Here is a 9672-nt window from a genome sequence, read left to right on the forward strand (position 1 = left end):
AATCCTAACCCACTACTAAGCACTAAAGAATAAATCCCGATCTTGGTGACAGGCGACGATTTCCTATTTCCCATTATGAGGTTCATCTTCCCATGCTCCACATCCCTACTTCTTCTTAGCCCCTGCAAATCAGAACAAATGTGAAAACCACATCCTGTATCAAGGACCCAAGAAGGAGGGGTTTATCTTCCCATCCTTAATGTCCTGCAAGTATTTCGGGCAACTTTGTTTCCAATGCCCCTTCTCGTGACAGTAGAAGCACGTTGCTTCTTTAGGATCGGATGAGGGAGTAGCAGAATCGGTTTTACCTTTGGATCCATTTGAAGTAGATCCATCATGGGACTTTCCCTTGTGGCTCTTAGAAGGAGCTTTCTTCTTCTTCCCTTTTCCATGTCCTATAGCGAGGACGGGAGCAGCAACAGTAGGGGTGGACTCGGCAGCTTTGCCTTTATGTCCACTTTCAGCAGTTTGCAACAAACCTTGAAGTTTGCTCAAGGTGACCTCCTCCTTGTTCATGTGATAAGTCATCTTGAACTGATCATAACAAGGAGGTAAAGAGTGTAAGATAATATCAATCACTAACTTTTCGTCAAAGTTGACATTCAACTTGAGTAGACGATCCACATACCTTTGCATTCTTTGCAAGTGGCTCGTGATGGACTCTCCATCTTTCATCTTGGTTGTTATCAACGAGGCGACAATATCGTACCTTTCTTGACGTGTACTTTGATGGTACTTTTCCATCAAATCTTGGCACATCTCGTAAGGCCAGTAGTCATCGTAGAACCACTAGAGCTCAGGAGTCATAGTGGCTACCATAATACATGACACCTTTGTCGCGTCTTTTTCGTGAGCCCTATACTCAGCTATTTGTTCTTCAGTAGCTTTGGATTCATCTATCTCTTTGAGCTTTTCGTCGAGGATGTATTCTTTCTCCTCGTATCGAAGGGAAATTCATATATTGCGTATCTAGTTATTGAAATTGGATCCATCGAAGGTGACCCTCCCACAAATGTTCATAATAGAGAATGAGCTTGAGGAGTTGGAGTTCGAGCCAGAAGCGTTGTTTGAGCCAGACATCTGAAAAGAAAATGAACAAAGTTTTAACTAGATAAAGAATCCTAAAAATATAACACCCAAATGAAATATTAAGGCTAGGACCCAACATAATAATTCACAATTCGGAAAAGGGATGTCGTAATCCAATTGCAAATTATTTGAAGATAGGTAAATGCCGATTTACCAATTCCACCACGAAAAACGAAATGAAGAATTAGGTTTTAAATGAAATGAAATTCCTAGATTCTTTTGAGATTCATTGAACTTTTCAATGGCATGTTTAATCTCGATTTTTCCCTTCAAGTTTGTGACTGGGATACCGAGGATCACAAATAAGGTGTGAATAACCATGCAAATTAGCTTGGTACTCTCGAGGTCATTTACCACCTAATCAATGTGCCGATTAACCACACACGCTCCATTAATCTATGATAATTCTCGAGCTACCCTTTGCCACCCTTGTTAGTCCAAGTTAGTGTGCCGGTTAACCACACACGCTCCACTAACGACTTTACAAGGTGCAAAGTGCAATTTCATGGAATTGCATCATTTTCACATTTTCCTAAAGTAACTAAGATTGAGAATTTATAAAAATATTTAGTTACTTTATAATATTCATTATACTTTTTAATGAGGAATTAATGTCCTATCCTACCCGTTCGGCTAACGACCCTCCACTAGTCAAGAGTGCGGTGGGTAAGAATGGATAACCAGTGACGGTCATTTTACAGGCCGCTTCCTTAAACACCCCTTATAGACCAGCTTCGTGCATGAGGCTTACTAACGGTAAGACTGACTCATCTTATATAATATTAAAAGATTAATATGTATATATAAAGTTTAAAATATAACCATTATACTATTATAATATTGAAAGATTAATATGTGTGTATATATATACATATTAATCTTTTAATATTATAATAGTATAATGGTTGTATTTTAAACTTTTAAAACACTAGGGTTTTAGAATTTAATATTTCAAAATTAAAACTTTTAATCAAATTTTAAATTCCAAAACTTGGGGTAAATTTTGAAACTTTTCAAAACTTCTAGATCAAATTTTAAATAATTAAACTAATCACATAATTATGAACATTATCTTAAAATTTGACCATTATATTTCAATTAGACGAGGATAATCATTACCATAACAAAAAATTTGAATTTTAACAGTTAAAACAATTTAAGGTAATGATCCTTATCTAATATAGGCTTGAAATCCGAAAAATCTGCCAACAGACGAACCAACTCGTGGAGTGTGACAACCCGAAGTTTTTTGCCTTGAAAGTCCAGCCATTCAATTCAATCGTGTGTCAGACTCATTTCTGCTATCTTTTAGCATTGTTTAGAGTCTGTTTAAGGGTTTAAAACTCAGTACAATCAAGCTATGGGCTCAGGGAAGTGTCAGCTAAAGTTCTTCGCGTTGAAATCGAGCCGAACACTCCATCCAAGGGAGTGAACGGCCGTACACCCATGTTGACCGTACACTCTCCCCCATATGTAGGGTATCCCTTCATTTCTAGTCATTTCTTCAGTTTCCAAGTCAAGAACTCGAGTTTTCTCTCAACTATCATCAAGCTTTTCACCTTGATCTTCAAGAATGTAAGCCTTTCTTCCTTTTGACTAGTTGTTATCCTTCTTAATCATGTATCACCCTTTGATTTCATCCATGGAAATCATCTTTTTGGGTAGATATTCAAGATCTTCATCTTTCACCAAGAACACCAAGAACACACACTTGTTCTTAGTGGCTGTGAACCTTCTTTGAGCCTCCAAATCGTAAGTATCCTTTCCATATGCTTAGTATACATTAGGAGCACATGTTAAACACCCTAGAAATGACCATTTAGCTGGAACCAAAGGAGTGTACGGCCTTACACCCTTGCATGGCCGTACACCCCTCAAAACACCCCTAAAGGGCCTCCAAAATGAGAACTTAGTGCACATCCTTGTTGAGCAATAGTCCCACAAGCTTCCCCATGGTTCAAACACCCTTCTTATGCATGCTTGACCATGAGTGTACGGCCGTACACTCCATGGCCGTACACCCATGGCCGCACACGCCATATTGTGGCCGTCCACACCCCTTTGAAGAATCACATGTGATTCTAACACTTAGTCCAAGTGTTTCCTAGTCCCTAAGGGTGTTTCCTTGCATGTTAATTACTTTTAAACACTAAATTCATGCCAATATATGTCATTACGTCATTTAGGACTCGTTTGTGTCTCGGGACTTCATTCGTGGAACTTCTCATCCTTACGTGCATATTCGTTTGAATCACCCACATAAGGTGAGTTCATACCCCTATAATCAATCTTTCAACTGTTTTAAATGCTTTTAAGGGGGGGGGGGGGGAATACAAGTTGAACACAATGATAATTGTGTAAATGTTTTGTTATAAATATCATTTTAAAGGATTGCTTATGTTTCATGAGTAATCAAAACATTTCAAAAACTCTTTTTAAGTTATGTTACTTTATAGTTTATAAAAACTCCGTTTTTAAAGTACAATCATAACTTAGTAGATAAATGAGTCTTTTATTCAAGTCAGTAACATTTCAAGTAAACATACTAGTAAACTATAATAGGTATAGTTTAGGGATTCAGTTCATACTATAGCTAGTACAAGAAGGAGCATTCTATAACCAGTACAGTGAGGAGCATACTATAACTAGTACACTAAGGAGCATACTATAACTAATACAGTGAGGAGCATACTACAACTAGTACAGGAAGGAGCATACTATAACTATACAGGGAGGAACATACTATAACTATAACAGAATACTGGGTTTGCATAAACCAAGGTACGAATACCACGTACCAAGGTTAGCAAACACGAGGTAATACGTCATATCCGGTTTATACTAACAAAGGTACAAATACAACATACCAGGGTTAGCAAACTTGAAGAATGACACATACGTCATACCGAGTTATACTAATAAAGGTACGAATACCACGTACCAAGGTTAGCAAACACAAAGTATGATACAGGAAACACATAAACATATGCAAAACTCACAATAAATAAGACAATAATACAGAATACCGGGTTTGCATAAACCAAGGTACGAATACCACGTACCAAGGTTAGCAAACACGAGGTAATACGTCATATCGGGTTTATACTAACAAAGGTACAAATACAACGTACCAGGGTTAGCAAACTTGAAGAATGACACATACGTCATACCGGGTTATACTAATAAAGGTACGAATACCACGTACCAAGGTTAGCAAACACGAAGTATGATACAGGAAACACATAAACATATGCAAAACTCACAACAGTATCAACTGATGCGTTAAAAGTACAAGATTACATTACTTCTAATAGTTGTCCAAACATTAGAATAATGCCACATAACTTACTCGTAACATGAATATTCAGTTAGAAGGGGACCCATAATGCTAACTTTATGATTCCTCGGTAGATACATCAGGAATATATATTAATTGAGTCCAGCAGATAGTAGGATGTGTACTTTCCGCTTCATTTCCTGTTCCTTGTTTGGTTGTGGGCTTAGAGCAGATGCACCCAGTCTACTATTTATTCGATCTTAATATATATATATATATATATATTCCGTATACACCAAGTAATCATAAGGAGTACCAGGTATGGCTCAGGTCATAGTATATAAATTCAATGTACCGTTTTCTAGTACAAAAACATACTTTCAGATAGAATATTGAGTAAACTAAACTAGAAATTTATCAGTGAAAGATTTAATCCATTTTATTAAATCAATACAACTTAAAGGACCTTAAGTGGTTAATTCTATAATACTTTAGTTTACACATCAGGTTATATATAATTAATTATCTGTTCGATATTAGATTATATATAACTAGTGTAAACTAAGTGATTATAGAAGGAACTATTGTGATTACCATTTTTACTAAAGGAACTATTACAGTTAACTCTGTGAGTACCAAATGAATGCACCAGAGTTATATACAATGAAGATGTAACAAACAATAGGATATGTGACTTCTGCCTCATTCCCTGTTCCTTGTTTGGTTGTGGGTTTATGGCAGATACACACAATCGATTGTTTGTTTGATCTGTATTATATATAACTTATATCCATTTAGTACTCATAGAAAGGATTGTAGTGTCATTTTTTTACATATCTTTCATCATATCAAAAGATATAGGATCTTCTGGAGAAACAGGTGAACTTTTCTAAAAGAACTTTCAACTTACTTTACATCACTTAAATATTTATGAACTCACCAGCTTAAATGCTGATCTACTCTTTCAAAATAACTTGTATTCTCAGGAAACTAGTAGACTGGTACGCACGCTGGGATTCAGAAGATGGAGCATAGTAGCTTCACGTCTTGTTTTGTCATTTACTTTTGTAATCTATCTTATATGAATCACATACTTTGTAAAACATTTTCTTTCTAATGAAATGGTTGTTTATTACTTTGATTACTATGATGCATGTCTTGTGATACTATATATGACGTCCTCCGCCCCCGAACGTTTCCGCCGTTCCGGTTTGGGGGTGTGACAGATTGGTATCAGAGCACTGTTTATAGTGAACTAAGTATATCAACCGATAAAAGATATACAACTATAAATACAATGGGGCCGAAGTGCTCTGGATAATATTATATTTTAAAAATATAACTATACCCTACGAAAGTATATATACCTGTTTATACATATATACTTACTAGAACAAGTATCACAAGAAGAACAGAACAAAAGTATTTAAGGGTTGAACACTATGGCCAAACCTGGACAGTTATGTAATCATATCTGGAATCAATATAGCCTGATCAACTATATTCATTTGAGATGTGACCAACATGTGTTTGGGAGTGATGTAGTGTTGCAACAATCTTAAAACATACCTAATTCTATTTAAGGGATTTCTAGATCAGAACATAAAGTTAAAATACTATGGGAGTATTTTGTGATACTATAAGGCAACAACAAGTTTAAAACATACCAAGTTCAATACATTAAAATACGATAGGAGTATTTTAGGCACTATAAACAACATATGTGAGAATTTAAAAGACCCTTCTGGTAGGTCTATGATTTCGGAATGTATACTTCCAAGGTTTTATATAATTGGGATTTTATAGACTTAGAATTTGTGATATATGCTCCACTTCTTGTTCCTTGTTTGGTTGTGGTTTTGGAGTAGGATCACTTATTCGAAGGTCTATTTAATCTTAAATTATATACAACTTGTATACATTACACAATTATAGGAGGACCTGGATAGGATCACCCCATAATGTTACATTTAAATTCATGAATTCTTTAGACACTTGCATTCTCGCACGACAAACCCAGATAGATGTAGCCACTTCCTCATAGTGGTCAACAGAAGAGTCAAAGAGGAACAAGAACAGGTTCATGTGAAGTTTTCAAAAACGGATCAGCCGAAGAAACAAAACGTTTTATGCGTCACACTAATAAATAATAATCTTAATTGATTTAGTGAATTAGTGAATACACTACTCACACTATGTGTTAAGATTATTACTTTTCATACAACCAGTAACAGATATTCAGTTCACAGAAATTCATTCGAGGATAACCACTTCTGATTCATAAAGTTTATTTTATATATAGACTCCTATTATGAATTGTTTTCTAGAACCCTATGAAAGTTAGAACCAGATACATTAGGAAACAAGGATAAATTAGTTCAAATATCACTCGTAGAATACCCACTTCTACTTATTATAATGGACATATCTCAGAAATGTTGACAGAAACATTGAGAGTAGTCCAGCAAAGCGTGAAATTGTTAGTACATTTAAGTTGATGGAATACAACTAGTGATGACCATCATTACTCATGAAATCATTCTTCGCCATGCAACAGAATCATGTCTTCACAAGGAGGAAACCAACCAACAGGCGAGGCACCAATTCTACAGATAGACTCCGCTACTTTTCAGGCTGCAGTCACAACTGCTGTGACAGCCATCATGGCACATTTCAATGCTAATGAAGCCAGCGGAAGAGGAAGCGGTGCCGATTATACTAATCGCAGTAACAATCAAGGGAACCAACGAGTGTTGGTTGACAAGGACACCCCAGACCACAAACCTAAGAACAAGAAACGGAAGTTCTGGGATAAAAAGGGGAAAAAGTCGACTCAAGGTTCTAACAAGAGACGACAGCCCGTGACTACCCCTGCGGTCACAACAGCAGTCACAACATCTGGCACTTCATCTGCCACTACAACCCCCGTCAAATAGTATGCTGGGAATCTTCCCAGGTGCAACAAATGCACCTACCACCATAACGGAGCCTGCCGAGAGTTACAATGTAGAAATTGTAACCGAAAGGGGCACACTGCCCGTTTCTGCAGGGTGCCGACACAGCCAATCTCCCAAGTAAAACAGGTTTGTTTCAAATGCGGTGAATCTGGACACTTCAGGAAGGAATGTCCAACGAAGAGAAATGACGAAGGAATTCGCTTCTGCAGAACTCCGACTCAACACATCACTTCAACCAATGATGCTGGTATAGTTCAGGTATGCCATGCACGTGGTGAAATGGGACATGCCAAGAGAGACTGCCCAACAGAGAGAGGTGACGGGGGAGAAGGGGGAATCTAACAACGAGACATAAAGGAACAACGAAGAACCCCGCTTTTGAAATTTTTGGTACGTTTCCTAAATAGAATTACTTTAAAGTTTTAATCTATATTTATATAAGATTAAAACTTGGGGAAAACATTTAAAAGTAATTATAATAACTCACTTATCTGAACAAGTCACAGTATTCATGAGAGAACTAAAGATCCGTTCAGAGAAGCTATGATGGCTTAGTATGTACATCAGGGTTGTGCATAACAAAGATTTTGTAGACTTAGAGTGAGTGATTCCGCCTTAATTCCTGTTCCTTGTCGGGTTGTGGATTTTGGGCAGAGTCACTCAGTCGACCGTCTTATTCATCTTAATTATTCATAACTTGTATATGCCAGTCGATCATAGTGGTATCGAGAAGGATCATAGTATAAAGTATACACTAGTTATCAAAGCACTTTCAATGTATGTACTTGCTCATCGCGGTACGATATGTAGAAGTGTTAACATCAAGGAGAAAACAGAAAGCACTAGAAAGTCAACACAGAGTACATTGTCGAACACACTCGGGATACACCATCGAATAACAAACGTTTCTTTCAAATCAGCCAGAATTTTGTTCAGTAAAGAGTTCGTTGCTATCATTCGTCATGAATTGGCGTGGTCCTTACCATACTAAGTTCATATGTTTCTATCGCCTTGACCATCAAATTCACGAAACCGTCGTCATTCGTAACGACAGTCTGAACCAGACCCCAAAATCGCCTTCCTCGTATTCTAAACCCCAAAGTACTCATGCTAAGAGTACTTTGCCCTCCGAAACCTTGCTTTCGTATATTCATCAGACCTTCCCGAAATACCACTCGTCCAACAGATTAAGTTCAAGCACAGAGGCTAAGGATGAATACAGCCCACCTATCACTATTAAGTGTATACGCGAGGGTGGTATATAATTATGATTACGCAGATTTAGTATGTGTGTTTCCGCCCTATCTCCTGTTCCTTGTTTGGTTGTGGACCTGGGGCAGAGTCACACATCCGACCGTCTTACTAATCTTAATTATATACGACTCGTATACACGAGGTAATGATAGATGGACCTGGTATGAATCCTATCATGGACATTAGGGCAAAGTTGCCGAGGTCTACGAGTGTGTATTCTGCCAATTAGAGGAGCACAACCCCAGTAGTACTACTAAGAAATCTAATTTCGGGACGAAATTCCATCTAACGGGGGGATGATGTGACAACCCGAAAATTTTTGCCTTGAAAGTCCAACCATTCAATTTAACCGTGTGTCAGACTCATTTCTGCTATCTTTTAACATTGTTTAGAGTCTGTTTAAGGGTTCAAAAATCAGTACAATCAAGCTATGGGTTCAGGGAAGTGTCAGCTAAAGTTCTCCGCGTTGAAATCTGTCACACCCCCAAACCATGGATGGCGGAAACGTCCGGGGGTGGAGGACTTCATGTATAGTATCACAACAATGAGTATAATAGTGCCCAACGTAAATACAACCATCATAAATATAATTGAAAAAGTTATACAATAGTATGTGTTTACATGTTTCCAATCAATTACACTTATGATGACAAAAATGAAATGTTTGACGATTTAACGTCCCATCCTCAAAAGTGGTTGATTTCCTGTTTCACTGAATTCCTGAGAATACAAGTAGTTTGAAAAAGCGTCAATAATTAAGTTGGTGAGTTCATAAGAGTTTTAATTGAGAAAGAAGCCGTCTTCCTTGTAAAAACTATACTTAATGTAGTTTATTATGTGTGTTCGAAATGAATGGAGGAAAAACCTTAACATGAATGACTAATTTCTGTTTATGATGATAAACTAACAAGAATGCATCCAAACATTGAGAAACTTATCGTTATGCACTTTGCTCAACATACTACAAAGTGTTGTTAATATGGTAAACTATGTAACTAGTTTTTATCCTTTCTGCACTGTTTTGAAATCATCATAGAAAAATCATACATAGTCGAAAACTAACACCGTAAACTCTGAGAGCTTAGAAAATGTGTC

Source organism: Lactuca virosa, chromosome 7 (assembly GCF_052849685.1).
Source record: "Lactuca virosa cultivar CGN04683 chromosome 7, Lactuca_virosa_CGN04683_v6, whole genome shotgun sequence".
Lineage (NCBI taxonomy): Eukaryota > Viridiplantae > Streptophyta > Magnoliopsida > Asterales > Asteraceae > Lactuca > Lactuca virosa.